The sequence below is a fragment of the Mesocricetus auratus genome, unplaced genomic scaffold (assembly GCF_017639785.1).
Source record: "Mesocricetus auratus isolate SY011 unplaced genomic scaffold, BCM_Maur_2.0 Super-Scaffold_100011, whole genome shotgun sequence".
NCBI classification, from domain to species: domain Eukaryota; kingdom Metazoa; phylum Chordata; class Mammalia; order Rodentia; family Cricetidae; genus Mesocricetus; species Mesocricetus auratus.
Genome location: NW_024429195.1, coordinates 14143412 through 14149783, shown reverse-complemented (window position 1 = coordinate 14149783; position 6372 = coordinate 14143412).

The following is a 6372-nucleotide window of genomic DNA, read 5'->3' as shown; positions in this document are numbered from 1 at the left end:
AAAACCACACACACACACACACACACACACACACACACACACACACACACACACCACACAAAACGATTAGAGAAAGGACAAAATAAGTAAGGGATTATGAAAAAGATTGGGAGGAGAGAGAAGAAAAAGTCCTCAATATTTCACCTCCCAGTTTTCCTCCAAAATAGCCAACTTAGAAAGTTGTTCTGACTTTTTTGTACCCCCTGCCCCAATACACAGGGTCTCACTTTATAACCCTGTGTCCAGGAACTCAGTGTAAACCACTGAAGCCTCAAAGTCACAACTGGTTAGAGGCACAGCAACTATACCTTCCCACATCCATGCCTGCTGGAACTCAGAGCCACACACCCAGCCCCATGGCTCAAAGTGTCTTAGACTAGTTTCAAAGATGTTTCAAAAAGAGCAACTCTGAGCCAGGCTTGGTGAAACTCAGGAAGCAGAGACCAGCAGAGCTCTATGACTTAGAGGCTAGCCCGTTCTACATAGAGTTCTAGGCCAGCCACAAAAACTCTTAAGTTCTGAAAGTACAACTTCTCCGAACTACCTTCAAAGCCTTCATGCTTCAGTTCCTGCCCCTTCCAGACTTTCCCACACCCCTGCTGAAGAACTCAGGGCTCTGTCCAGATTGAGCCTATGCTCCAACACCCAGGGATGGCTGCAGCCTCCACACTTACTTCTTCCCCATAATTTTCACCTAATGACACCCCTACGGACAGCCCACCCTCACGTCTTAGCAACGTTAAGTGCTGCAGTCCTGAAACGCCACCCTCCTTTCCTCTTGCACTTGCTTCCCTTCCCAGGAGTAACACCCCCCCACCCCTCCTTCCACCTCCACCCCCTCCCTTCCTCAAGTGTACCAGTCCATAAAGCCCCCGGCTGGCTTCTCCAGCCAATTACATACTTCCTCTTTTGCTCCTGAGATATTTTCTCCATAGAATGATTCTGCATTTATCAGATAAGTAAAACTATTTGTGATAAAATGCAACAAAAGCAGCCGGGCATTGGTGGCGCACGCCTTTAATCCCAGCACTCGGGAGGCAGAGGCAGGCGGATCTCTGTGAGTTCGAGGCCAGCCTGGTCTACAAAGCGAGTTCCAGGACAGTCTCCAAAACAATATAGAGAAACCCTGCCCCGAAAAAAAAAAAAAACCACAACAAAAACAAGTACTGTATTTATGCAATGTTTTTCTTTTCCCCGAAACTATTGACAGATTTTGTTCAATTCATTTTCATATGCAGGAACACGCTGTGTGGTGAATATTATGCTCTGAGCAAATGATTGCTGATTCGAGTGTGAATGTGTCTCACGTGGGTCAAACTTGGTCTTACTGCAGGCTAGAGAAGCAAGGAGTCCGTCATCCACCTACTTCCCAGGCCCTGAAGTGCATAAGTTTTCATTTCTAGCTTTCGGATTGCTTAGAGCACTTTAGTTTAACGCTATTTTCAGAATACCATCCTCTTTGAATCTCTTTGTTTGTGGGAGAGGGTGCTGGGGCACCAAACCTAGTGCCTTGTGCATGCTAAATGTATGTTTTATATTTATGTATTTGCTTGTTTATGGATACAGGGACTCACTAGGTAGCCTTAGATGGCCTGGAACTTGTTAAATAGGCCAGACTGCCTTGAATTTACAGGACTCTACCTACCTCTGCGTCTCTAAGTGCTGGAATTAAAGGCATGCACCACCAAGCCAGATCTAAACCCTCATTAAATAGTGACTCTTGCTGGGCAGTGGTGACTCATGCCTTTAATCCCAGCACTTTGGGAGGCAGAGGCAGGAGGATCTCTGTGAGTTTGAGGTCAGCCTGGTCTACAGAGTGAGTTCCAGGATGGGCAGTACTGTTTCACAGAGAAACCCTGTCTCAAAAAAAAAAAAAAGTGACTCTTCACAACAACAACAACAAAAAAAAACCACAACTCTCATCTCAAAAGGGATAAGATATTTTATTCTGGAGCCAAATATAAATGACCATGGCATCCAGGTGGTGATGGAGCATACCTTTAATCCCAGCACTCAGGAGGCAGAGGCAGGAGGATCTCTGTGAGTTTGAGGCCAGCTTTGGTCTACAGAGCTAGTTCCAGGACATCTAGGACTGTTACACAGAGAAACCCTGTCTCAAAAAAAAAAGTAATTATGGCTCAGGAATACAGATTTAGATTACCCCACATTTTCCATTCTAATGTGGTAACAGTACCATGAATTTCATTTCTGTTTGTTTGTTTTGTTTTTGTTTTTTGAGACAGGGTTTCTCTGTATTGTTTTGGAGGCTGTCCTGGAACTCACTCTATAGACCAGGCTGACCTCAAACTCACAGAGATCCTCCTGCCTCTGCCTCCCAAAGTGCTGGGATTTAAAAGCATGAACCACCACCACCAAGTCCCATGAACTTTTATAGTAACAAAACCAGCAAACGAAAGGAATTATAAATCAAAAAGTTTTTCAACATAATGGTGGGAACATCAGGTAGGTCGGTCACAGAGAGGGAAATCTCAGCCACTGGCCTCAGTTGCTACCTGAATGTCATTCTTAGCCTTTTGGCTGGTGGAAGCCAGGAATGTGTCTGTACATGCCAAAGGACTTACCGGACGGTCACGAGGATGTTAGGTCACAGAAGAGGGTGCTAAGTGGCAGTTAGGAAGACTGAAAGTGACCCAAGGTAGCCTGGCTGTGGACTTGTATCAGTCCCCCCTCACGCCACAGATGCCAATCGGGCTTGCAGAGGTTTACTGTGAACTAAGGGTCCCTCCAGGAACCTCTGCTCTCACTATGCATACTTTTGTGAGTGATGCCCAGGGTCTTGTTTACGCTTCAACGATACTCACTTTGCAGAGCATTCCTCCCCCAATATTTAATTATTACAAACACATGGAAAAGAAAAATAATTCTAGGTAGTTACCACTCAGTCTCTCTTCACTCTGGAGGCTACACTTTATATACAAGTGGCCTGGAACTCACTCTGGAGACCAGGCTGATCTCTAACTCACAGATATCTACTTCTTCCTCTGCCTCCCGAGTGCTGGGATTAAAAGCATGTGTGTGCCGCCACAACAGACTATGATATTTTAATATATGTGCATAATGTATCCCCTCATAGCCACACAAAACACTCTTCCACACATTACCCTCGGTTGTCTGCCTAGTTCCCAATAGTCCTTCTGCTTTCACGTCTGGGTGAGTTTGTGTGTCCTGCTGAGTTTCCGTAGGGTGTTTATGGTATCGAGAGTCGTTACCAGGAGCTACTCCTCTGAAGAAAATGTTTCCCCCTCTCCCATTAACAACTGTCTACTCTTCTGAAGAAAATGTTTCCCCCTCTCCCATTAATAACTGTCTACGGCCCTCAAGGAGTCCTCCTCCTTCCATGACAGTGCTGACTGGCTGTGTCTTCTGCAAATAACTGTTAGTTCCCAAGTAGAACAAGTATTCCAGGAGAGTTCCACATGGCCCTTCCCCTTTCCCGTTGCTTTCTTTTTAATAGCTTATTTATCTTATTCCATGAACATTGGTGTTTTGTCTCCATGTGAGTCTGTGTGAGGGTGTCAGGTCCCCAGGAACTGGAGTTACAGACAGTTGTGAGCTGCCATGTGGGTGCTGGGAATTGAACTCAGGACCTCTGGAAGAGCAGTCAGTGCTCTTAGCCGATGAGCCATCTCTCCAGCCCCTTCTTTTCTTGTTTGTTTTGTTGTTGTTGAGACAGAGTCCCTCTGTGAAAGCCCTGGCTGTCCCGACTTGTAGACCAGGCTGGCCTCTGGGGATTAAAAGCAGTCACCACGTGTCCAGCCCCTCTTGCTTTCTATGCATCTTCTCCTCCCTGAACCTTGGAGGGGATGGATGATACAGATGTCCTATTTATGACTGGGCAATTACTCTCTGTACTTTGACTAGTTACGAGTCTCTGCAGTCATCGCTGACTACTGCAAAAAACACCTTCTCCAAGCAAAGCTCACTGCAGTGGAAATGGGCAGAAACACAGTTACTTAGAAGGCAATTTGAAAGGCACATCATGCCCACTTATTAAAACAACACAAGTAACTATCCTACTAGGATCTATGGACTCTCCTACCTCAGGCTTTTGACAGGCTTAACAATACCAGAAGTGAATTTCCTCCTATGGAGCAGTCCTCAAACCTAAGGGGAAACGTGGTTAGTTCCCCCATAACAGACTTGGCAGGACTGCACCCTGTTGCCTGGTCAGCTGGTATTGTTGCTCGTAGGTTCCATAGCTGAGTCAGGCTGTTGATGGCAATCCTCCCCCTGCAGCCTGCATGATGTCTTGCTCGAGCTTCTAGTCCAGGTCAGCTGGATTTCTCCATGTTCTGTGACCCACATGTGTGATGACTTCAGGGTCTTACCATTTATTTGTGGTAGGCAACCAATAGCATTGGCAATTGCCTGTACTGTTTCAGTGGTTTCAGGAACTTCCCTGGCCAACAATTTGTACAGTAGTCTACAGTGGCACTGGGAGTTCTAATAACCTATGGCTTTGTGGGGGGGGCAGCTATATCTACCCACACAGGATACTTCCACTTAAAATTTCATTAATTAGCTCATCAAGCATCTAATTGTCTTTGGCTCTTTCGTTCATTACTAGTTTTGGTTGGCTGGCCCTCTCTCTACTCCCTCCACTAAGCTTTCGCTTTCTTGCCTACTATAAATAAATAAATAAATATATAAACTTGGCTTGTGAGAGTAAGGGGAGAAGGGAGAGAGAGAGGACTATGGGGAGGGGCGGGAGTCAACACTTACATATCCATTACCTAAACTGTAAGTCAGCAGTCTGTCGCATTTTGTTATACCTGCAAAACATCTGCTAACTTTCTCATTGCCCTTTGGCTACCTAATGACTCAGGAATGACCTCTGTATAGATAAGGACACTGAGACCCGGGGATTCGAATGGCCAGCTAAGGTCCTCGCCCAGATGTTGTCATCAGCTTGTCAGCTGATTCATCCACAGCCTGTGGGTGTTAGATTTCTAATCCAGGTATGAAAAACATTTTGAATCCCTGGCGATGAAACTCTTCCAAGGTTTCCTTTTCATTCCTAGTTAGTCATTCCTTACACCAGCTACATGAGATGGTTCTTCAACTCATTCTTTGGAAGTTCAGACTTCCCCCTATTCTTGCTCCTGCTCCCTCCCCTTCTCATCGGCCTTCCCCTCCCCCCCTTCTCATCGGCCTTCCCTTCCCGCTCTCTCTTTGGTACCCGAGTGCACCCAGGGTCTCTCACACGCTATGCAAGTGCTAAGAAGCACTAAGCTAAGAAGCACTAAGAAGCATCCCTGCCTTTTCCTGGGACACATGATATCCGATGTAAACACAGCCCTGACCACATCCTAGCACCCTTTCAACAAACCTGGCAGAAATACGGGTGTTCTAAAGAGACGTGTGTGTGTGTGTGTGTGTGTGTGTGTGTGTGTGTGTGTGTGTGTGTGTGTGACTCTTAGACGATGCAAAGGACTCTCAAAGACATGGGAATTTCCTCCAGGAAGCTCCTGATGGGAAAAGGGAAAGGTCTCAACTTGAGGAAATTGTCTCCCAGAAAGAGACCTCACAGAGTTCTATCTAGCCAGACCACCTCACAGGATGAGACGGGAGCCCAGTGATGGGTGACTGGTAGGCAGGACCACACCTTGACCTGAACTTAGGCGTGCTTACCGGTTGCCCCGCATTTAAACTTTAATCTCACGCCAGGACCCCAGAGAGCCACTTAAGGAAAGGTTAACTGTTGTGGGATATTTGTACACTGTGATTGGTTTAGTAACCAGCTGAATGGCCAATAGCTAGACAGGAAGAGGTTAGGCGGGACTTCCAGGGACAGAGAGGACTCTGGGAAAAAGAAAGACCAAGTCCGCAGCCAGCTATGGAGGGGAAAGCAGGAGGTATAAAGCGGGAGCAGTAAAAGCCACATGGTAGAATGTAGAGTAATAATATATATATGTATATGTATACATATATATATGGGTTCATTTAGGTTATCGGAGCTGGTGGGACAAGCCTAAGCTAATGCCAAACTTTCATAACTAATAAGTCTCGGTGTTGTTACTTGGGAACTGGCTGGTAGGACACAAAAAGGCTCACTACAGTTGACTGTCTCTTTGGCCCTCTTCCCAACGTGTCCACGTTAAGGCAATCTCCCTTTTCTGCTTTTCACTGTTTCTTGTTCGTTTGTATTTCGTTTTTGAGACAGGAATTCACTGAGGGCTCTAGCCGGCCTGGAACTCTCTAAACAGACCACACGGGAGATCCTCCTGCCTCCACCACCAGAGAGCTGGGGTTAAAAGGCTTGCACCGCTGGGTGGTGGTGGCGCACGCCTTTAATCGCAGCACTCGGGAGGCAGAGGCAGTCGGATCTCTGTGAGTTCGAGGCCAGGCTGG